The sequence below is a fragment of the Pongo pygmaeus genome, chromosome 4 (genome assembly GCF_028885625.2).
Source record: "Pongo pygmaeus isolate AG05252 chromosome 4, NHGRI_mPonPyg2-v2.0_pri, whole genome shotgun sequence".
In the NCBI taxonomy this organism is placed as follows: Eukaryota; Metazoa; Chordata; class Mammalia; order Primates; family Hominidae; genus Pongo; species Pongo pygmaeus.
Genome location: NC_072377.2, coordinates 66,468,599 through 66,494,072, shown reverse-complemented (window position 1 = coordinate 66,494,072; position 25,474 = coordinate 66,468,599). Strand labels below are relative to the sequence as shown.

The window sequence follows — 25,474 nt, the reverse complement described above, 5'->3', positions numbered from 1 at the left end:
CCCATTGTCTTGGCTATTAACATTCAGCTCTTCTTTACTTATGCAAATTTCTGCAGCCTTGAATTCCTCCCCCGAAAATGGATTTTTCTTTTCTACCTCATGGTTGGGCTGCAAATTTTCCAAACTTTTACGCTCTGCTTCCCCTTTTAATATAAGTTTGAGTTTCAGGTCATTTGTTTGTTTATGCAAATGAGCACAAGCTTTTAGAAGTAGCCAGGCCACATCTTGAATGCTTTGCTGCTTAGAAATTTCTTCTACCAGATACCTTAAATAATCTTTCCAAGTTCAAAGTTCCACAGATCTCTAGAGTACGGGCACAATGCCACTAGTCTCTTTGCTAAAGCATAGCATGAGTGACCTTTACTCCAGTTCCCAATAAGTTCCTCATCTCCATCTGAGACTACCTCAGCCTGGAATTCACTGTCCATAACGCTATCAGCATTTTAGTTACAATCACTCAACAACTCTCCTGGACATTCCAAACTTTCCTTCATCTTCCTGTCTTCTTCTGATCCCTCTAAACTGTTCTATCCTCTGCCCATTCTCCAGTTCCAAAGTTGTTTCCACATATTCAGGTATCTTTATAGCAAGACCCCACTTCTCTGGTAACAATTTTCTGCATTAGTCCATTCTCACACTGCTATAAAGAACTACCTGAGAATAGGTAATTTCTAAAGAAAAGAGGTTTCATTGACTCACAGTTCCACAGTCTGTACAGGAGACATGGCTAGGGAGGCCTCAGGAAGTCCTCCTGCCAATCATGGCAGAAGGATGAAAGGAAAGCAAGCATATCTTCACATGGTGGCAGGAAAGAGAGATAGAATGAAGGGGGAAGTGCCACATACTTTTAAACCATTAGATCTTGTGAGAACTCACTATAATGAGAATAGAAAGGGGGAAATCTGTCCCCGTGATCCAATCCCCTCCAACCAGTTCTCTCCCCCAACATTGGGAATTACAATTCAACATGATATTTTGGTGGGGACACAGAGTCAAACCATATCACCACGCGATGGGGGCAGTCTGGCATATGGTATCAGCCTGGGTAGTGTAAGGAGGGCATGCATTGAGGTGTAGAAGGGGAAGTAGCACTTGCTGCCCTTGGCAGAGTTTCAGACCCCAAGGGAGGTGAAGAGGGCACTTGTATTGGAGAGGCAGCAGCAGCAAAGGAAGATGGGTTACATATAGAGACATTAACCAAATAAGGAAGTACATGAAAGATAATGGGAGAGGAGTTTCTCATTGTCAGGGTAGGGAGTTACAAGTATGGAAAGGATGAAAACTAGAATAGACTTTGTGGTGTTGGACTGGAATTGAGGGTATTGGTATGAACTGTGTATCTGTTAAAGAAATGGACATCACAGTTCATAATCTTCCCACAAAGAAAACTCCAAGCACAGATGGCTTCAGGGTAAATTCTCCCAAACATTTAATGAATAAATAACAATTTTACTCAAACATTTCCAAAAATAGGGCAGAAAATACAAAGATATTACAGCAAAGGAAACTACAAACCAGTATCCCTTATGAACATAGATGTAAAAATTCTAAACAAAATTTTAGAGTATCAAATACAACAATATATTAAAGAGATAAAAGGATAGTACATCATAACCAAGTGGGGTTTATCTGAAAAATGTAGGATTGGTTTAACATTAGAAAATCAATCAACGGAATTCATCATGCTAACACACTAAAAGAGAAAAACATGATTATCTCAACAGATGAAGAAGAAAAGGCATTTGACAAAATCCTGCTAAGATTCTGTTCTACCTCATCAAGCACAACCTGTGTTGAGAAGGATCATTTGAGAGGGAGGAACATTGATAATTGTCTATTCTTCAAGATATTCAAAGCTGGGACTCCACAGCCATTATGGTTACATGTTGCTCAAGTATATATTCTAACTTTCACTTACCTCTTACCTAAATGCATTAGATTATCTTTTAACTTGTTGTTTCCCAAACTCTGTTGCTTGAAACACCAGCATTCCTTGAAATATAAGGCCCTTTTTGGAACCTCAAGATGTACATTAACATATTAAAATTCTAAGTCCAGGGAAGAAACCATACCCAAGATCTTTTTATTTCATGTGAATTTCGACCATTGCTGTCTTATCAGGGGAATTATTCTATACTTGCTGATAGAAGCATTTTATTTTGACCCATCCATCCATTCTTGCTTATATATTATATAATATGTATAGGAGCTTGTAAAATAATAGCATGGCTAGAGCAGGCTGGGAAAACTTGGTGGAAGGGTAAACGTCCTGGACTCTTGCCTGCTGCCAGTTTGCAGTAATCTTCCTTAAACACCACTTTTCTTCCAATGCTCCTCTGCCTGTATAACTTCCTACACACACCAACTCTGTACCCCACCATGGAAATTAGTAACTTTTCTTAGATATTTTTCCAATTCTTTGGTTTTAATATCTTTTAAATTCATAAAAGAATCTAAAATGCTTAATTCGGATTAATAAAAACAATATGTTGTCAAGAAAATATTTTAAAACCACAGAAGAGATCAATGAAAAAGGTAACTTTTAGTTGTCCTGGAGAAGCCCTTTAAGGAGTTTCTCTATATATACCCAGAGAAAGCAACATGGTGAAAATGAAATTTCTACTGGTGTTTGCTAATACAGTGTTTCTTTCTATAAGCATGGAAAACATACTAAAGAGAACTGTGTCCTGTGAGAGGTGAATTTATTAAGAAGCTGGGCATCAAGTCATAAACCTACCACTGGAAAGTAAAATAAAAAGGGAAACCCAGCAGAGCATTTTCCTTTTGTGTGTTCAGGGCATTAGTGAATTATTCTTTGTGCAAAGCACTGCACATCTGGGAAGTGAATAGTTTAAATAAAGTAGTAATATATTTAAGAACACCTTTTGAAAGTTACAATCCCCAAGGAAGATAAACCATAAGAATCCTTTCATTGCAAAAAAGAATTCATTTGTTATAACAAAGGAGCAAAATGGATCATGGTATGTGTAATATGCTGAATGTACAAAAAACAGCATTCTCGCTCAGTCTGATCCTGCATAAGTAATTTTTCAATTAAAGTGCCTTTTCCTCAACACTTGAAATAGTTCTCGGATGAGTTGTAAAGTACTCATGTTAACTGCATTAGGCCAATGGTCATTTAGTGTAAACAGGAACAAGATTTCAGCTAAGCTAGAATAGTGTGACAAACATTATTTTGATTCTTCCTGTGAAGCTTTAGAACAAAGCTCATAAAAGCAGAAAGATATTGAAATCAATTTACAATGATCTGGCCTTAGCTGGCAAAATCAGGCCAAGCCCTAAAATACACATGCTTTGAAGCACAAGTCCATTAGAAAATATACATTTGCATCTTAATATACTATCTATTTTGTCTTCCAGGTTCAAAAGGCAAACAAAAGGCCCAAATTATAATTATTAATGGCCTCAGAAATACATTAATATTATCTATACTAAGAACATGTATAGGAATAATGTTGTAAGAAAAATTGTGAAGAACACAGAATATTACATGGATTCATCAAAACTATTATTTTCTATCTTTCAGGATAGGGGCTTTCAAAACAGAAACAGTTTTAAGTTAAAGGAATCCATCTTTTCCCCCTTTTTAGAATAAAGGAAAAATTAAAGTTCTGGACATCTGAAAAGTTATATCCATTTGTACAAATAATTTTACTCCAAAGTATACTTATCAAGAGAATGCATATTTGGTTGGGATTCAGCATCTTAATAGCATTGCTATGGTCACTGTGAAGTACATTTAAAAAATGAAAGAATCCTTGCCCTCTAAGGACTTTTTATCCTGTTAATTTTAGAATTCTAGAAATAATACCAGATATGGCTTAAAACTAAAATGTATTTTATTTTCTTGGTGAAACATACTTGTAGACATTCATATTAAGCAAAGATATAATCCTGAATAATCTTTTTAATTACCTGGATGAAAATAGTCATCTTTATATCCAGACAGCACCTACCATTAGAATAACAAAAAGAACAGCTGTTTTCCTCATTAGATTACTGGCTCACTACACTTTCATTCAGAAAAAGACGGTTTCATTGACTTCTGTCATATTCCTTTTTACTGACTAGGACTATGTCCAACAGAAATGCAAGCCTATATGCACTAAGGGATAGCATAACTATATTCACAGCAACATTACCTGTAACGCAAACTGTAAGCAACCCAGATGTCCAACATAGTAGAATGGATAAATAAGTTGTCGTTTATATAATGGAATACTACATAGCAATGAAAATATACAGACTGCATCTACATTCAACATCATAGATAACAAGTGAAAGAAACAAGACAAAAGAATATATAAAGTATGACCTCATTCTGTAAAGTTTCCAGACACACAACACTAAACTTTCTGGTTGTATTTGGTACATATGGATGCACATCCAAGTGGTAAACTGTAAAGAAAAGCAATAAATGATTACTTTAAAAGTAAGATTAGGCTGGGCACGGTGGCTCATGCCTGTAATACTAGCACTTCGGGAGGCTGAGGCGGGTGGATCACCTGAGGTCGGGAGTTCAAGACTAGCCTGGCCAACATGGCGAAAACCTGTCTCTACTAAAAATACAAAAATTAGCCCAGCGTGGTGGCACATGCCTGTAATCCCAGCTACTCGGGAGGCTGAGGCAGGAGAATCACTTGAACCCAGGAGGCAGAGATTGCAGTGAACCGAGATTGCACCACTCTAGCTTGGGCAACAGAATGAGACTCTGTCTCAAAAAAAAAAAAAAAAAAAAGTAAGATTAGAACTTACTCAGGGAATAGGAATCAAGCTTGGAGAGAGGGTTGTGACTGGAAAGAGATCCATAAGACTTCTGACATGCTAGTTAAATTCTTCTGTTCTTCTCCTCCTTCTCCACCTACTTGTTTTTACCATAGGTGGCAGTTACGAAGTGTATTAATTCTTACAACCATTTGTAAGCTGTACATGTCATATGTTATCACTTTCTTGTATGTTACACTTCATAGTAAAACATGTTTTTTTAAAAAAAACCCAAGGGTTACTACACTAAATAATACACACACGCACGCACACACACACACACGCACACACGCACACACACATACACACATTCTAATTGGCTTCAAGGAGAAAAGAAAAAATCCTGATTTTATGTTAGACTTCCCTTGTTCTCCTTCTCTTCTGCTGAGCACATATTAAGTGTTCAAATGTACTTACCAACTAAAGAGATAAGAGTTTCAAAGTGCATCAAAATGTACCATTCGGTGTCATGAGTGTTATTTGAGAGCTTCAAAGACTTATGTGGCTTTTTTGGCTGATGGTGGAATTCCATGTATGTATTCCCATTGTCTCTCGTGTCTATGTTGACAACACTAGCTGATATATGACTATGCAGAAATAGTGCTTGAAAAAAATGGGCAACTTCCTGTGCTTACAGCTGTGACACAGAAGCAGCTCAACTTTGATTTTACACCTACGGCCTGCCCCTAAGTTTTCTGCTTCCATCATTACTGTGGATTCTAATCTTAGGAAAAGTCTGCCTCTTTGAAAAAACAAATATACAAACCTGAGCTAACCCAGCCATGTCAACCTATAACATTACTTATCTGACTTAAGCCTTAATCAACCAATTTTTCTTCATGCTCCAGAGTTAGTTGGGTACTAGGTTATTGTGTTACCAAATTAACTCCCTTTCAACTGCCCTGACTGAAACCTGTAACAAATTCTAATTACTGGTGATGGGATATTCTTACAGTCTCTTTCAGCAAATATCCCAATAAAAATCTTGGTTAACAGACTGACAATATCAAACTCTGACATATTATACCAGAAAGAAACTGAGTTGACCAATTGCCCATCTCTTTACTCCAGAATGGATTTTCTAAAGGAGCACAGAAAATCTATACAGCAATTTCATTCTCCCCTCTGTAATCATTGGTATTCTCTAGCTCCTGGGTAGGTCAAAATCAATTTAACATTTAAAAGTCCCTAAGGCCACGAACAGTGGCTCATGCCTGTAATCCCAGCACTTAGGGTTAAGGAGGCAGAGGTGGGAGGATAGGATTTCGAGACCTGCTTGGGCAACATGGAGAGATTCCATTCTCTGAAAAAAGGAAAAAAAAAAAGATAAAAATACTTGAATCTGGTCTATGTTCTCAGAAATTTGAATTTTATTTTTCAAAATCGATACCACCTAGTAATGTTCTGATGCAAACAATATTGAAGGCAATACAGCTCACTCTTTATCATCCAAAGGTTTATCCACAGCATAGCTTACTTACTTCAAGGAAACCTTGATTCAAAGCTTGGTAAAATAATTAACAATATTGCTTAAGTCACATGTGGTCAACAGTCTGTCTACTTAATCTATCATCCAGAATCAAGGCCGTAAAGGCAAAATAATTATTTGTCTCCCTTTATTCTGGCAAATATAAATATTGAATGAAAATGGGCATCTCTTTTTAGTCTGGTGCTTTATTTCAGCCTGAGTTATACTTTCTCTCATTTTTTAAGTAAGGTAAATAGGAATGACTTCTGCAAGGGGGAAGGATAAAAGACAGAGATATAGAACAAAGATCTGGAACAATCTTATAAAGTTACTTTATTCTACTTAAACTATGTCTAAATTATAGCCTAATACTTGACTCCAAAATACTATGGCTCAAAGGATATTTCTTCAAATATAATTACATACTGTAAGAATGTGATATGACAGAGCAAATATAGGCCATAACTGGTAACCCTATTCCCCAACATCACTGTTATAAGTAGGACATCTCTGAATTACAGTTTCCCAAACTATCATGCCCATTCAAATACATATTCCAAGCCTCATTTAATACTGAAATTATGTCGGGATTAGTTACTGTTTGGCTGATGTGTACCATGTTTACTTTCACTTTTAATGAAATGAAAACTGACATATAGCATATAACATTTTCTGTGGGAACAGAAGCCAATGTGATCTAGGACAAAATGTAAACGTCTTACATTTAAAAACAGCATTTTAACAAAAGAGGAATGAAAATACCACTTTACATTTGTGAGTAACTGGGATTCAAACTGAAAGCCCTCTGATTCCATGCCACAGCTGTCCTTAGTTTCCTTAATAATGATTTATCCAAAATCTTCATATGATAAAAGTGATTTTAGTAAGTAACTGTAACATCTCAGGCTTTTGTTTATCATGAGACAGACATGTATTCTCTTTTTTTTTCTACCCTCTGCCCCCAATAATCACTTACAGAATAAAATCTGAGTTAAAAAAGCCATGCATTTTCCAACCAAACATCTTCCCTGACAAATATTATTTGAAATTAAATTATAGCTATGTGCCTTCTTTTTCCACTCCTCAGTGGCAGTTAGTGGCAGAAAACAGATGATCAAAGCAAGAGCGGGATCTAGAATTTGCACATATTAGCATAGATTATTTTAATTGAATACAAGTCCAGAAATTACGTATAAATGGTTTCTAAATCAAATATGGTTTACAATTAATGAAGTACTTATATTAGGTTGGTGCAATTACCAAAAACCACAATTACTTTTGCACCAACCTCATAGTAAGAAGCTTACCCGTTAATTCGCTAAAGTCAAGATCACACCTATTCAGATAATCATAACCATCTAGCAGCTTCAATTGCAATATTTCTTCTATCTCTCCTAAGATACAGAGAGCAAAATCATTATTTTATTGGATTACTTTAGTTTTTTAATTTTTTAAGACAATATGTGATTATTTGTACAATGCTAGAGCTCTGAGTTGTGATAAAGGCTATGGTAAACAAGTGGTGTTATATTTAAAATCATGCCTCCCTCAGTTTTTGGACAGCCAGTGGTTGCTTAAATAAATAACTAATGTGCTGTGTATACACAGAAAATAAAAATTTAAATACCTATCTTTGTGTCAAATAGTGTTTCTTTAAAGAAGGCAAATGGACAATTCTCACTCAACACACATAATACCCCCGAGTTAGATATTTTAAAGATGTTCTTGAACTCAAACAAGGAATTCTAAAACAATTGCCCAAGCATGAAAAAAAAAATATATCATCTTGGCACACCAGAGTTTCCTAAAACTACTGCATAAGAAACTAAAACTGGAAGACAAAAATCTTTGACATAAAACTTTTGTTATCAGGAAAAATATAACAAATAACAATTACTTCACAAAATTTGCAGAAATCTATTTTACACCCACCTGTGGTCCTTAATATATTCATTGTTGCTTTTCAGTGATGGAATTCCCTCTCATTTAGTGGCCCTGCTTAGGCTCAGACATCCAGAGGTCTCTACGAATCAGGTGGAGAAAGATGATGGAGAAGCTGGATAGGAGAGAACATCATGCCAAGGGCAGGGCTGGGTAGTGAACACGCCGCAGCTGTGCCCACTTAGAATCCTCAAGTAACACAGTTGTCTAGGTCAGTGGTTCCTAAGCTTGTCTACAAATAGGAATCACCTGGGGAGTTAAAGCTCTCCTGACGCCTGTGTCCCACCTCGAGAAATAGTGATTTGATTGGTTTGGGATATGGCATTTTAGAGATCTCCAGGCAATTCTAATTTGAAGGCAAGTTTGGTCAAAACTGGTTTATATTATTTTATACTTTTGAAAAATTAGGTTCATGTCCATTTTAGTATGCTTCTTATATCAGTCTCAGGGCATTTGGGGAAATCTAGATGACTACTTGTTCTAGAATATTCCCACAACTGTAAATCCACGGAGGTAAACCAAGATCCAAAAGCAAAACTGCAATATAATTGAATTATTTATCATTGTCAAAAGGAGAATAAAAGTAGGAAATATAAAGGCATTAGAATAAGCTAAATTTTATAAAATGTTTCTTCAAGACAAGAATTATTAGTGTATGGATTTTTTTTCCAAACCCAAGCCCTAGAAACTTTCTTCTGTTTGCCACTCTAAAACCAGACAGAAGAATTAGAGAACACTGTCTATAATAATCTGGGTTTAAGTAATGACCTGGATTTGTATGACCTAGTCCAGCTTTCCACCTTATCAGATGGACCAGGGGCAACTGCTGGAACGAGGAAGAAGGAATTGGGTATTACACACAAATAAGCCTGCAGAGAAGCTAAGTTCATTAATGTTCTGTTGGCAGGAATCAAAACGACTTAGAAGCAGCCAAGCCGAATTACAGGTTTGATTTACTTAAGAGATACAAGTTATGTGGACATCAGCATTTTTTTATACCAGCCTCTAGGCAGCCTTGATATCGAGACCTCATAATCCTGCCTTTCACAGTAAGATCCAGTTGTATTTCCCTGTGGCTTCTGCACTCTTGTGGGGGTATACGAGCTGTGAGTACAGAAGACATAAAATAGTTTTAAAAGTTCAAAAGTATCAGTTTATCAAAAGCAAATATTGGGAATACTAAATACCTCTGATCCCTTTTTTTTTTTTTTAAAGGTAAGCCTCACTCATAACAGGTGAGTGAAACTGGAAGACGTATATTTCAATGTCAGGTTCACAATGGGAATATGTAGCTTCACTTTGATTCATGGAGCTAACGTATCTTAAATAGACGGAAGTGCTGAGCTGAATGTATCGCTCCTTTGAAATGGAAACAATGACTAGATCATAATGGGGATATGTGGATGTTGCCTTCCCAGCCCTTCCCACCTCATGACACAATGTAATCTGCTGTCAGTTCAAAATTCTACCAAGAGCTGGGCAAACCAAGGCATTACCTGCTTATGTGGGGCAATGGTACCTAAGAGAAGAGTATGGTGGGAGTGAACCGTATCCAGTGAACAAAAATAGTGAAAAGCAGCATGCATAGTTCAGTTGTAAAGGCTTCTTTGGTTTAATGCAATGGAATGTGTTCCAAATGTCAAGACAGCTAATTCTCAAGATCTTCCCAGTCTCATTGAAAGCTGACTGCAAATCACTAAAGCACCAAAATAGAAGGTAGTTGTTGATTATTTCCAAATACACCAAATCATCCACAAGAACGTGCTCTTCTGGCAAGTGACATGGCAACTGGATTTTCATTTCAAGGGCCAACTGCAACCAGTTGTTTATTCTGAGGCTTCAAACTTAACAGGTCCAAAACTGAACTGTTTCAGTTTCAGATGGAGGGTTCATTTCCCTCCGTCTTCTGCTTTTGCTTCCCCCGTACTTGCTGCCAAAGTTAGTCTTCCACCTACACAATCAGCAAACCAGAACTGGGAGTCATTCCGGGCTCCTCTGTTTCAGTGCCTCCCTCCACATCCTAGCCATCGTAGATCCTGACTAGCTAATTCATTCGCTCCTACTCTCTATTCCTTTGGCCACCACCATAGGTCGCCACCACCACAGGTCGTGTCCTCATCTTTCATCCCTCTGGAGTTTTTTCCTGACCTGTTACTCAAACATGAGCATACCATCTCTCTGCTTATTCTCTGACAGCCGTGTGCCTGTACTCTTGCTTTTCCTCTGCCTGGAATGTTTATTTCCCCAAGTTCTTGCTAACTAGCTTTTGATACACTTAAGCTTAAGAAATGGCCTAATATTTTCTGTCAAACCTTTTCTGATTTATCAGGCTGAGTTGGGTGTTTCCTCTTCTGTGCTTCTTATATCACCTCGTAATTTCTTTCTTACATGTTAGTCTTCTCGCCTTACTTATGACAGGGAGCTCCATATCCTGCTCAATACACCCAGGACTCGGAAAGCGCTGAGTCCACTTGTGTTAAATCAGTGATTCCTCATTTGCCTACTGGAATTACCTGGGGAACTTCAAAAAAATACTGAGGCCCGGACCCCACTGCAGACCAATTCAAGTGGAATTGCTCGGGGTGAAGCCCAGGTACTTGTAGTTTTAAAAAACTGCCCAGCTGATTCTAATGTACAGCCAGGGTTGAAAATCACTGTGCAAAACTATTGATCTCAAATGCGAGTTGAAGCCCTATCAAGAAAACAGGAAGTTTGATGGGCTTTTGTTTTTTGTTTTTTAAAGGACATTGTGTTAGTTATCTATGGCTGGGTAACAAATTATCCCAAAATTTAGCAGCTTCAAACAGCCAGCCCTTCTCTCAGAGTGTCTCTTGGTCAGGAATCTGGGCACAGCTTAGTGGGTCCTTTGGCTCAGGGTTTCTTGGAGACTGCATTCATGGGGTGTCAGTCCAGGCTGGGTGTGGGGAGGAAGACAGCTTGCATGTGAGCTCACTCGAGTGGCTATTGGCAGGACATGGCTCCTCACTGGCTGTTGGCCAGAAGCTTTCTTTGGCTCTCCTGCCTTTCATCAGGGCAGCTCATAGCCTGGTAACTGGCTTCTGTTAAAGTAAGCATGCGAGAAAACCAGGGGGTAGGCAAGGTGGAAGCCAGAGTTTGTCTATAACCTGGAAGTGACATCCATTGCTTTTTGCCAGATTCTGTTTATCAAAAGCTCCAACCCAAACTCTACAGGAGGGGATAATACAAGGGCACAAATACAAGGAAGACAATATCTTTGGGAGTCATCTTAGACACTGCCTACCACAGACATTTAATGATGATACTCTGCCTAAAAACTAATCTACCTTAAAGGAATCCCAACTGGACTGTCTTAAAATTAGGAGCACGCACATCAATGGTTTCCTTGAAGAACAAATGTAATATGCTTTGGTAGAGATGAACTAAAAGTAAACTGACAGGTGTACTTTCTAATAATAAATTTATATTTTTGTTTAATCAACTATAGCTGCATTAATTTAAGGTCATTTAGACAAGATAATATCAAGGCAGGCCAGCTTGCATAATTCCAGCCTTTACATCGCCTTATGAATTAGGTCAATGTGCTTTCCAAAGACTGAAAGTGCTCCTTCTTCTTTTCCCTAACATTTTCCTAGTTACACAAGTTCATAGAAAATAGGCCAGACACGCTAAGGACTCAACACAAAATTTGGTTTTAGTAAAGAGCAGATACAGTAAATCTAAAGGTAAAATATCAAGCAAAATAGGCAAGTTGATGTACTGATATTAAGCTGATGACAGTAATAAATTTTAAGTTTACTGCTCATTTTAGAGGGACAAGCTAATGTACCGAACAACATTGAATACTGATGTTAGTAACTATAAGCCTTCCTCAAAGGTCCTGTCAATACTAAACGATTCATTCATCTGTGGAGTGCTTACCATTTAATGCTAAGAATGCAAGTTAGAAGTGCTTAACAATATCTAGCAAAATGACACAAACTACTAAAAGTGAAAAGAAACCCTTATGAGGGCACAAATGACTTGCACTCTTGAAACCTGATGTTGACAGGACATTTACACAAAATCCTAAACTGAATTTATATTCCAACTAAAAAATGCCATCTCCTAAAATCAATTTGGTTTTGGTGCAGAGAGAAAGCACTGGTCTTCCAGATTCAAAGTACTGCCTTTGATAGCACCTGTTTCCTTGAATCATTTTCTAAATATTTGTTCAAAAGTATCTGTAGCTTGTAAAACCTGATGGGATTTTAAAAAGGATATGATCATATTGCACACTTATAATAGATGTAACTGAGAATTGTGCTTTAAGTACTTTTTGCATGCACAGAAATTACTTAGGAACAATCTGTTGTAGTTTGCTTTCAAAAAGATTAAACAGCACCATTGGGGGAAATCTGCCCTTTCTTTCAGCTGAGGTGGCAATTCTCAGTGATGTGATTTTAATCACTAAGACCTGGAAGATAAAGCCATGATCAGCTACTATTAGCCAACATAAACAATTCTGTGTCAAGCACTGTTAGTTACAGTAGATGTGAGGATTAAAGCTAGTAACCTAAAGATTGCTGAATCCCTAGGGCCTTTTAATAAGCCTCTGAACCATCCAGTTCTCATGGCCTAGATAGGGTTATTTGGGGCTTAAGTTTGAATATGTTAACCTTATTTAAAGGATGGCATTTCAGCTGCCAAATTGAAAGACAGTTGAAACAGGTCACCCCAAAATCTAGTAAGCTTTCTTTTCACAGTAGTATGAGTTAGCAATTCTAAAATTACTTTCTGTGTATTCTATTTATGAGCAAATAAATAAATATTTTGAGGATAATGGCAGCCAGGTTTCTTTCTGTTAAAGGAGTTATAAATATGGAAAAGGGGGAAACTAGAAAGCAGCATTTGACTAGAGTTGAAGATATCACTACAAATTCATGGGTTTTAGTAGCTAGAAATAAATATAAGTATTTTTGTATGTATCTGTCTGCTGAGAGGGACTACACGCAATGATACACCAGTAGCAATGAGCAAACCTGGCACTCAGTAGATCTTGGTTCCTGAATACCATTCTACGTGGAAAGGAAGCAGAGCTCCTTGGAGAAATAGCTAATTGCAGGGCTAGAGCGGGAATAGTACAAGATGAGCCTGGAACATCTTGTACCAAAAAGCAATAAAGTCCCCAAAGAATGATGAGGACACAAGTAAAGGACAGAGACATCCTGGGATTCCCATTGGTCAAAACTGGGACAGTTAGAACATCAAAATAAGTAACAACAGTAACAGTATTTGATTTGTTGACTAAGAATCCATGAGTCCATTCTGTTATAAACAAATGAAAACATGAATGGGGGAGGAAGGAAAATGCTTTCTTTCAGTAGTATGTCAACTAATAAATATTGAGTTAGAAAGTCAGCCACTCAAGGATAGGGAGGAGGAGCAGGTTTAAGTGTCCCATGGTAAAGCATTCAGTCTCTATAGCACCCAGTGACATGAAACAGCTGTTTCTCAATGGGAATACAATTCTCTGCTGCAGATGTTATCGCCTTGCTCCAGAATCCCAGGGGCCTATGACTCTTCCACTGGACTTGCCATAAATTCCACACTGCACCTTTTCCCACCACTGACACACTAGGGTCTGCTGGGTCATATGATCCAAGTATCAGGGCTGCTTGCACCTGAAGCCTGGAACTGTTGCAGAGCCCTTTCCTGCTCTGGGCCCCATTCAGAGCTGGCGGCCTTCCACGTCACTTGGTGTATGATGAGCTGGCTCATTACTCTTAGATGTAGAATGTGTTGCCTCCAGAACCCAAAGGGGCCTACCAAGTGCTATACTTCCTTATTGGTGTAGAGGCTGTAAGATGCAGCAATTTGTCTTTCACTTCGGAGAGGATATCTCGACACTGCCCTGAGCACTAGACCTCTAAAAACTTTACTAATGTGACTGGTCTCCAAATCTTCAGTGTTTATCTCCCATCCTCTGGCATTCATGTATCTTACCAAGGCCTTCACCATACTATCTCTTCCTCATCCTGTCTTATAAGTAGGATGTTGTCAATAAACTGGATCAGTGTGGTGTTCTGAGGGATGAGATAGTCCAGAGTTCTTCATATTATGACTGAGGGTGAGAGTTAACTGGCTGAGGCAAAACTCAGCCTGAATATTTTTGTCTGTTCTATATGAATGTGAACTATTTCTGATCCTGTTTTCCAACTAGAATGGTATAAAATGCATTTACCAAATCAAAGATTGCATACCATGTATCTGTACTGATCTGCTCTAGCAATGAGTCCAGCACAGCAGCTGATAGCAGGGTTATTCTTTGGTTAAGTTAGTAGAAGTCAATAGTTACCGTCTAGGATCTATTCAGTTTCAAGGACCAGCCTGCAAATTAAAAGATACGATTGGGACCACCACTCCTCCATCCTTCAGGTTTTAAATAGTGGGACTAATTTCCGTCATTCCCCCAGGATACAATATTGTGTCTGATTTACTATCTTGGCAGGAGTGGGAGGCAGTTTCAGTGTTTTACTTGGCTGTCCTAAGACAGCTTAGTCCACGGACCCAAGCACCCTTAAAATCCAATCCCAAGAGTGCTCCCCCGGTTCTTGCAAATACGTCAGCATGTCCCAGCTGGGTTATGTTGGGATTTAATCTTAGTTACCGGCTTGGCAGCCAAGAAAGGAAGTAGGGGAAGTTGGAGAAGGTGGGAGAAAGGGCTACTGCCTTGTGGCAGCAAGCTTCTGTATCTTCCAGCACAGCAGACATACTAGTTAGACCAGAGGGTCCAGAGGAAGCTGCAGGGGCATCCATCCAGACCCCATCCCGTGTTCAGGATCCCAGGTTTCTCTACATTAACAGACCTGCCTAGTCTAAATATTCAACGGTCCAATGTCTCTGGAGCTCTGTGACTCTTAATTAGCTCTTGAACCTGTGGTTCAACTGAATCTGTCCTATAGGTGACAAAGGCCTCTTTATAAGTTACCATGGAGCCTCTCATACTTAGCTATTAACTGCTTGTTAACAGTCCCATTTCTTGTTTTCCACTTGTAGTGTTTAAGTTAGCAATAACCAGCCAACTCTGCTGTCTTTGCAAGCATTTTCAAATGCCTGTATCACACTTAGCCCCATTATTTCCCTCTATTGGGACAGGGTTCCAAGTCAACACTGGTGAAATTAAGCAATTAAGCTGCAAAGTTATGTCTGGGACTAAGAATGCTCCATCTACCAACTAGGGTGGCATCTTCTCAGTCAGGTAATGGGTGGGACTGTTCCAATATTATCACCCCAGAAGCAGATGCCAAGATGGGACTAAATGTACAAGACTTATTAGGGAAAACACCTGTGAGAGAAGATAGGGAAGGAGCTGGGAAAGAACTGGTGGACTATCACACTAGGATGCAAGTCTGACCCCAAATGTAAGAGAGAGGGAAAGAAGGTTGGGTGGAAGTGTACCAGACTGCCATGTAGCCTAAGGAAGGCTTGGCAAAGCAATGGGGATGTCCTTGATCCTGAGTTGGCTATCAGAAGAGTCTTGGGTCTCCTAGAATCTCTATGATGCTCAGTTGCTGAACTGTGAGAAAAAGCAAGGTCTTAGCACAAACATAGTGATGGATTTCACAGCATAGCAAGCAGCTGGGGCCCTTGGTCAATTAAGCTCCCTGTAGTTGGGGGTCTGTGAGGTACATTCTCATAGCAGCAGCATCCTAGCAAGAGGCAGAGCTGGGATTCAAACCAGGTAGTTTGGTTTGAGTCTATACCCTCAACCACTGAACCAGAAGACATGTCTTGGAATTACAAGAGGTCTGAAATAAACCTATCATGCAGAAGATTTGTAAGGAGCCTGGGCCAGACTAGTAGGATCTCTAGGATCCTCTAAGAAGTTTGTATCTCATTCTACAGATAATAATGTGGGGGATACAGGGTGAGGACACATCACAGTTAATGTATAGGACTATATTCCATATGCATTACATACATGCATGAATAATTTATAGGCCCATGTGTAGCTTTGAGTTCTCTGTGGTATAAAAGGATTAGCAGATTTGAAGACAGATGCAACAAAAAGTGATTCCTGTACTGCATATATGATTGCATATATGTATTGCATATATGCAATTCTACATATATAGTAAAGTGGTCCAAAAGGTGCTGACAAAGCATTCATACCTTCCACGGTATAAAAGTTTGAAAAAAAGGACCAAGACAAATTCATTTTCTATAACTCTTTACGAAATCACACTGTGGCACAAGGCAATCAAAAATTCATTGAATTTTTGCTATTTAAAAAATTTCATTAATTTATTTATTTATGGTTTTGAGATGGGAGGTCTCGTCCTGTTTCCTAGGCTGGTCTTGAACTCTTGGGTTCAAGGGATCCTCCTGCCTCGGCCTCCCAAAGTGCTGAGACTACAGGCGTGAGCCACCATGTCTGGCCACTATTTACTACCAGTATTAAAATTTCTACCATTTTTACACAGAGGCACTATTTCCACTTAGGCTGTGTGTCAAATCTGCATTTACAGGCTAAATGAGGAACTTAGCTACTATTTACAGTATTAATTACATGATAATCTGTGTAAGCTCCCAACAATCATCTTACAAATGAATTCTACAGAATACAACCTTTTTATTATCAAAAGGAAGTTATATGTTTATTAATTAGTATCACAATAAACAGGTATTATTAATACTATTTTATGGATATAGGAATCTAGGCACAAAAATAAAGTTTCCTTGACCCACATAATGAGATAAAATATGAACCCAGAACTAGAGATTACATCAGATTCCTATACACCTATATTCATTAACAGTACAACTCTACAATTGTGGCATAGTCCTACAACAGAATATTAAAACCTAGAGATAAAAAAAAAATCAAAAAAACATTGGTCCAACTTTCTGTCTGAAGGCAGGAATTATTATTATCTGCTTATTACAAAGAGTGGAAAATTAGGTGATCAAGGGCAAATCTAAAAATTTAGGAAAACTTCAAATTCAAAGCCTCCAGAAACTCATCAAACTTGCCAGTATTACTTACCCTACTTCAAGTAGACATATATGAAACAGAATGGAGTTTCTGATTTCAGACTGTTCTACTTCCTTACTTTAAGCCATGAAGCCTAAAAACATAAACTGAACTCAGCAGATGCAATTAAAAATTTGGGACCAGGATGTCTTTAAGTGAGGGACCAGGATGTGTAACTGATGGTTTAGGAAACTATATTTATAGTCTGGTATCATTAAATTTTTGTTCACTTTTTAAAGTAGATTCCAAATATACACATTATACTCTGAGAGCTTTTTAAAGACACAAACTAGCTTTTAGAATTAGACTTTGGGATGCAATTCCAAATGATTTCTTACGTTCCACAGTTCTGAATGAGAACTAATGGTTCTGAATAGTTATGAGATTTAAAAATAAACATAAAAATTTGGATCAATGGGAGAATTTTACTTGTAACTACCTGTTACATATCAGGGGTCTCTATGTAAACTTCCGAGATTCAAACACTTTACCTACAGGCAACCTGTACCCCACATTATTTCACAAAGGATTGCGATGTCTTCCTATGTGAACATATACAATAATGATAAAGGATATCTGTTCTAGGAAAAGCATATTTAAAAAGAAATGCAAGTATGCAGGCTAGGATGAACGTTAAACGTGAATTTCAAATTTGGCTTGAGCTTCCTGACAAAATTTTCACTATCAAAAAGCGGCTTCCGAAACTATTCTAAGAATCACATACTAATATATCTTACATGGGACTTTATATAAAGGACACTGAGGCTGGGTGTGGTGGCTCACGCCTGTAATCCAAGCACTTTGGGAGGCTGAGGCAGGAGGACTGTTTGAGGCCAGGAGTTTGAGACCAGCCCTGGCAACACAGCAAGACCCCATCTCTAATAAAATTAAAAAATAAAAAAGTTAAAGGGCACAATATGACCCAGAGGACAATACCCTTGACAACATCATATTGCAAATGCAGTTAAAAATTTTTGCATGGTTACTTTAAGCAGTTAGCTTAGGTGAAGGTAGAAGGTCTAAATTAAAATGCTACTTGGTGAAGGCAATCGTGCTAGGGGCTGCTTTGGTAATACAAAGTTTTTACACCGAAGGCTTCTTAAACGTGAATTAGTCTTCCCAATGGGATAGTAATTCTAATTTAATGGCTAGGAGAACCCAGTACAGAAATAAAAAGTTACTTGACGTAGCTAAAAATCATATAGGGACAGGCCTAATATTTGATCCTCTAGATTCAGCCAGAAAGTTTAGGGTCTCTTACGATTTTAGCAGGACTACAACCCAAGGCTTCAGATTTACTGGACATTTTACTCCTCCAAAACGATGGCTGCTAACTACAGGGAATTAGTTTGCAGCATGTACATGTATGATGGCATTCTGGAGATTAAGCATTGTAAATATGAAGTCTTGGAGTTAAAAAAGCACACATCTAATTTTCAGTATTATGTCAACAAATATAAACTACCCAAAACAGCAATATATAATCACCTATATTGACTATGCTCAAAAAACACACTGAATTGGTTTTAAAATGGCAATGGCCATGGGTAGCAAGGAATTATCAACAAAATTCTAATCTTTCTATCTAATATTTAATCTTTGCTATCTAATCTTTCTCCCACAATCTGCGTTTGGAATCACAGGCTGGAAAGTATCTAGTGATGGCATCTAGTCTGCATATACACTTTTATCCCATTTTCAAAGATCTCTATTTAGATCTCTAGTCTAGCTTGCTCTTATCTTAAATCGTAGCACCTACAGCCTAGGACTAATTCTTTTTATCAATGAAAATGATGAATCACTACTTTCCTGTAAATACTTTTACAGAGTTGGAAATCATTAAGTAACTAGTCTTCTCTCATTAACACGATAACTACAATTATTTTAACCTTTCCCAAAACATCTTACTAATCTTTTAGACCTCTTCCTACTAGGGTATCTCACCACTTTCAAAACATACTTCAACAGTTTGGTACTTTACTATGAGCTTCACAAATATCCAGGATTTAAATTATTTCATAATTCCTTCAAACATTCTCAGTTTTATTTGTAAGCAACAATGCTACATCGTGAAATCAATTATTTAAAACAATCTTCTAGGTATTGGGGTAACTGACCTCATATAGCTTACATTCTAGTGGGAAAAACAGACAGTGAACCAGTAAACAAGATATCAGATTGAGGTAACAGCTGTGGAGAAAAAAAATGTTATAAGGGTGGAGAAGGCTTTTGTAATAGGCAGCACTTCATTTGAAACCTCTAGGAAGGCAGTAGCCCTGCAAACATATGAAAAGAACGTTTTAAGCAATTTTTGGCTAATGAAGGTTTAACGAGTAATCTGCTATATATTTATATGCATTTCTTCCAAATTATATAACCTTGTACTGCTCCCTACTGAATTTTATTGTTCTTATTTTGAAGACTAATTCTTTTTTTTTTTTTTTGAGATGGAGTCTCACCCTGTCACCCAGGCTGGAGTGCAGTGGCGCGATCTCGGCTCACTGCAAGCTCCGCCTACCGGGTTCAAGTGATTCTCCTGCCTCAGCCTCCTGAGTAGCTGGTACTACAGGCGCCCGCCACCACGCCTGGCTAATTTTTTGTGTTTTTAGTCCACACCTGGCTAACTTTTTTTGTATTTTTAGTAGAGACGGGGTTTCACCGTGTTAGCCAGGATGGTCTCGATCTCCTGACCTCTTGATCCACCCGCCTTAGCCTCCCAAAGTGCTGGGATTACAGGCGTGAGCCACTGCACCTGGCCTCTATCTTTTATAAGCTTTTCATTATCTCCTTTAATTGGTGTATTCCATAAGTTTGAGACGCATGCCTTCTAATTTAAACAAGCATTTCTTAATAATATTAACTAACAGTTTAGGTGTTTCTGCCAAATAACATTTAATAATGGTTGGAAAAATAATAACTGAAACAACTTATAGGATAGGCCTAAATGAGTTTTCCAGAAAATAATTTGGTCACTTGACAGGCTGAAACAGGCAGAGTATGACCCATTCAGAAGATGAGGCTAATGGGACCATGAACCACTGATGGGTTGGTCTAATAGCAGTGAAAGAGCCCAACAGGGAATTGAGAGGTTTATAATGTCATGTATGTGGGATGAAGAAGCCAATCAACTGGCAAGGTTGGAGAAAACCTTCCCCAGCACATTAGCTCTCTGAGACATGCTGCCACCACCTGGGCAACAGGCAATTTTGAAGTTTGGGGGGATTTTAGTTATTATCTGTTAACAATTATAGAATCAAAAAACATACTTTCATATTATAAAATCAGCATTTTTTGTCAAGAAAAATGAAAGACAAAAAATGCTGATTTCATAAAATGAAAGTATGTTTTTTGATTCTACAATTGTTTTGTTTTTTGATTAAAAAAGAGCAGAGATTTTGGCCAGATATACTTAAAATTCCTGCTTTATTTTTAAAGTCTCTGGTTCCCTATCTGTAAAATTAGTATAAAAATACAATCCTGTGGGGTTGTTTAGTTTCAGGATTAGTGATAATAAGTATGAAGCACCTAGCCCAGCACCTGGTACATACTAAGTACTCAATAAGTAACTTTTTTTTTTTTTTTTTGAGATGGAGTTTTGCTCTTGTAGGCTGCCAGGCTGGAGTGCAGTGGCATGATCTTGGCTCACGGCAACCTCTGCCTCCTGGGTTCAAGCAATTCTCCTGCCTCAGCCTCCCGGGTAGCTGAGATTACAGGCATGCGCCACCATGCCTGGCTAATTTTGTATTTTCAGTAGAGATGGGGTTTCTCCATGTTGGTCAGGCTGATCTCGAACTCCTCACCTCAGGTGATCCGCCAGCCTCGGCCTCCCAAAGTGCTGGAATAAGTAGCTTTTTTTTTTTTGAGATGGAGTTGCGCTCTTGTTGCCTAGGCAGGAGTGCAATGGCACGATCTCTGTTTGCTGCAACCTCCACCTCCCGGGTTCAAGCAATTCTCCTGCCTCAGCCTGCCAAGTAGCTGGGATTACAGGCATGTGCCACCACGCCCAGCTAATTTTGTAATTTTAGTGGAGACGGGTTTCACCATGTTCATCAGGCTGGTCTCGAACTCCTGACCTCAGGTGATCCACCTGCTTCTGCTTCACAAAGGGTTGGGATTACAGGCATGAGCCACTGCGCCTGGCCACAATAAGTAGCTTTAAAAAAATTATTCTTCTGTATAAACTTTCAAATATCACTAAAACCTGATTATGCTAAAAAAAAAAAAAAAAAATCACTGGCTGGGCACAGTGGCTCACGCCTGTAATCCCAGCACTTTGGGAGGCTGAGGCAGGCAAATCACTTGACATTAGGAGTTCGAGATCAGCCTGCCCAACAAGGTAAAAACCCATCTCTACAAAAAAATACAAAAATTAGCTGTGCATGGTGGTGCACGCCTGTAGTCCCAACTACTCGGCAGGCTGAGGCAGGAGAATCACTTGAACCTGGGAGGCGGAGGCTGCAGTGAGCTGAGATCGCACCACTGCACTCTAGCCTGGGGAAGAGAGTGAGACTCTGCCTCAAAATAAATAAATAAAAATAAATAAATAAATATTACATAAATGTGCCTATTAAGAAATGTTTTGCATTATGTTTCAATGGAAGTAAAAAACCTCACAAAATAAAATTTAGGGAAGAAACCAATTCCATCAAAGTAAGATGCAGGTAAGAGAACTCTCAAAGTCTTTTAGACACACTCAATTGTTCTTATTAAACTATATTATTATCTTAATATTATCTGAATCTTATTCTGGTTTCACTACTTACAACTTTGACATGGGTTAGAATGAGATGTAATTTTGTACCAATCAAGGGAAAAATACTTTTTAAGAAAAAAAATGGCATGTGACTGCCACAGGACTTCCATTCTCAATAGACAAAAGAATTTTATAAGGCTCTACTTATAAAATATAATTGCAATAGAGTACACTAGTGCTGAAGAGGCTGGTGGTGTGACATACTACACAGGAATTATCTTATGCAAAGGCAGGCCTTACTTCATTAACAGCATCAGGTTTAGTTAGTTTGGCTAAACTTACATGAATAGTATTTTATTTCTTAAAAGTAAATAAAGCAGACCTTATTTCCTTGTTATTCTAAATTCATATTCTGACAGACATTTGAGAGAATAAAAACCTGATTAAGGATCCTTTCAAACAAAGAAATAAGATCTTGTCCTGGAACAGTGGCTCACACCTGTAGTGCCAGCACTTTGAAAGGCAAAGGCAGGAGGATCACTTCAGGCAAGGAGTTTGGGACCAGCCTGGGCAACAGAGTGAAACCCTGCCTCTAGAAAAAATTTTTACAAATTAGTTGGGCATAGTGGCATGCATCTGCAGTCCCAGCTACTCTAGAGGCTGAGGTGGGAGGATCGCTTGAGCCCAGGCAGTCAAGGCTGCAGTGAGCAGTGATGGACCCACTGCACCCCAGCGTGGGTGACTTAGTGAGACCCTGTCTCAAAAAAAAAAAAAAAAAAAAAAAAAAAATCACTGAAACTCATTCTCTCTAGTTGGGCTTGACTTAGAACTGAATACATTAAGCAGAAAATTAATACTGGTCATAGTTTTAAAAAATAATGAGTATGCTAAGCTGGGCATGGTGGCCTGTGGCTGTAGTCCCAGCTATCCAGAAGGTGAGGAGGGAGGATCCCTTGAGCCCAGGAGTTTGAAGAGGCAGTGGGCTATGATTGCACCACTGCATTCCAGCTGGGCCAGAGCAAGACTGTGTTTTTTTTTTTTTTTTAAAAAAAAAAAAGGCCAGGCGTGGTGGCTCACGCCTGTAATCCCAGCACCTTGGGAGGCCGAGGCGGGTGGATCACGAGGTCAAGAAATCGAGACCATCCTGGCCAAATGGTGAAACCCCATCTATACTAAAAATACAAAAATTACCTGGGCGTGGTGATCCCCGCCTGTAGTCCCAAGTACTCAGGAGGCTGAGGCAGGAGAATCGCTTGAACCTGGGAGGTGGAGGTTGCAGTGAGCCAAGATCGTAGCACTGCACTCCAGCCTGGTGACAGAGACTCCGTCTCAAAATTAAAAAAAAAAAAAAGACCTTAAGAAAACTTGCAATAATGTTTCTATCAAATATCTTACTATGCTATTTATTTAAGTAAGAAAAATTACCAAATCTAGTCCAATTTACAGATTTTAAAGCTGAAAGGGCATTGGAGATTGTCTAGTATGCTTTCCACATATCTAAATGGAAACACACTCAGAGTGACTTATCAGAGTATACGTATCATTACTGTACCACAACTGTGAATCTCAGTTCACGAGCTCAGACTCCTCATTATGGAAAGTAGTTCACAGTATTTGAATCAATCCTGACACCACCTTTAGTTAAGGCAATGTAGACTGCAATAAGGAGCTCCACTGTGGCAACCCCTATGCTGTTCCTGGTCTTGCAGACTGTCCTGGAACTTGAAGCTAGATAAGCAAACTTAGACTGTAAAGGCATGGTCTAGATCAGCAGTCTCCAACCTTTCTGGCATCAAAGACTGGTTTCGTGGAAAACAATTTTTCCATGGACGGGGACGGAGGCTGCTCTCAGGATGAAGCTGTTCCACCTCACATCATCAGGCATTAGATTATCATAAGGAGCGCACAACCTAGATCCCTCGCACATGCAGTTCACATTAGGGTTCGCACCATGAGAATCTAATGATGCTGCTGATCTGACAGGAGGCGGAGCTTAGACGGAAATGCTCACTCACCCATCGCTCACCTCCTGCTGTGCGGCCCCGTTCCTAACAGGCAAACCAGGTACCAGTTCGTCGTTGGGGACCCCGGTCTAGATTACAGCTAAAGAGCTACAAAGGCTTTCTCCTTATATGCCCTTTCTTCCTGCCAAGACTTCTGGGCTTTTAACTAGGAATGCAGCACTGCAACTATCCGGAGGCAGTAACTGGGAAAACCATCTATCATGGTTAAAATAAAACACGCACTGGCCTCTGGAACGAAGGATGTTAAAATAATACATTCTGCCCACATCTTGGATTCACGACTTGGGGAAGTTTTAGAAAAATCAGTTATCTCAAGTAAGTATTCAGTGCACACAATCCAGTGACTGAGTCTACTTTTTCTGGCTACTAAGGTACAGGCTAGGCTTAAGCAGCATAGGCTTTGAAATTATCATCCAGGTTTTCAAATAAAAAGGAGTAAGAAAACAACTGCTGGTAATACAACATTACAAACATTAACATATGCCCAACGGACAGTATCGTAGATCGTTAGATTATCCGCCAAAAGCCTGTTCCCTGGTAAATAACAGTTATTGTTGTTTTACCTAAACTAGTTAAACATGTCCCAGCTTGCTCCTGAAAGAGAACATTCTATAGTCTTTGGAGAATCAAACAGTGAAGAGGTCTTGCAACATTTGTCAGAGGTAGTCAAACAGTGTGCAAGCAATCACAAAATTTGGTCACCAACCAAACCAGATTAGCTAATCTTTCAGTTCCTGTAGATTAGAAGACAATATTAACTCACCCTTTCTGCATGTTGACTTTTGCATCCCTTTATTTGTGTATTGAAAGAACAAGCACCTCTATGGGAACTCTATGCCCTGACAGTTTAATTACTTATCAAGTTTACTGTGGGCCGGTATTGATCATTCTTTCGTGAAACGAATTAGATACTTAAATTAAAAACAAACAACAAAACCCCCCTTTTCACATAGCATGGCGGCATGTCCCTTGGTAACAAGGTTGAGTGGATCCACCAAGGCCCAGCAGCTTGCCTCCTTTTCATAAGGATGTAACTATTGTCCAGGCAGAAGAGAGAGGCATGGAGTGGGATGTGAACCACGATGAACTCGCCGGAATCGTCAAGGGTCGTTGTGTGACTCTCACCTTGACTTCGGACGGTTTGTGGGGACCCAACTGCTTTCTTGCCGCTGCTCTTTGGTCTGAGTTTCCCTCAGCCAAACACCTCACCCACCCATGACCCTCCAACTGTCCGGCTACAGCAGGGGATGGGGGTTGTCTTCCAATCGACCTCGGGGGGCAAAAGCAAAAGTCCCTAACTGCTTCAGAACCGCTCCTCGAGTCCTGAAGCCGCTCCACGCCTCCTCGCCCACCACTTGGTCCCCGCAGGACGTGGCAGTCTCGGGCTCCAGCCTGGAAAGGAGCCCGCCCGGGTGCCGTCACCCGCCCCGCGCGGCCTCACCTGCCGCTCCCCGGAAATCTCAGCGCTGCCCTACCCCCGCCCCCACCAACTCGAGGTCCCAAGACCCACACAGCAATGGCGCAGCCGGAAACTGGCCCCTAGACTTCCTCACGCCCGGCTGGCGGCT

At 39.3% G+C, this 25,474-nt stretch overlaps 1 long non-coding RNA gene across 2 annotated transcripts; it reads right to left on the bottom strand.

The window, feature by feature from the left end:
* Window positions 1–1,408: 1,408 nt before the first annotated feature.
* On the bottom strand, window positions 1,409–25,474 carry LOC134739587 (uncharacterized). Of its 2 annotated transcripts, XR_010126388.1 has the most exons (4): window positions 25,348–25,474; window positions 23,074–23,210; window positions 8,186–8,276; window positions 1,414–6,088 (listed from the first exon to the last, which is right to left on the bottom strand). It is a non-coding gene; the product is annotated as an uncharacterized LOC134739587 (long non-coding RNA). The 2 variants fall into 2 exon arrangements; XR_010126389.1 differs by having other exon boundaries at window positions 1,409–6,088; window positions 23,074–25,451.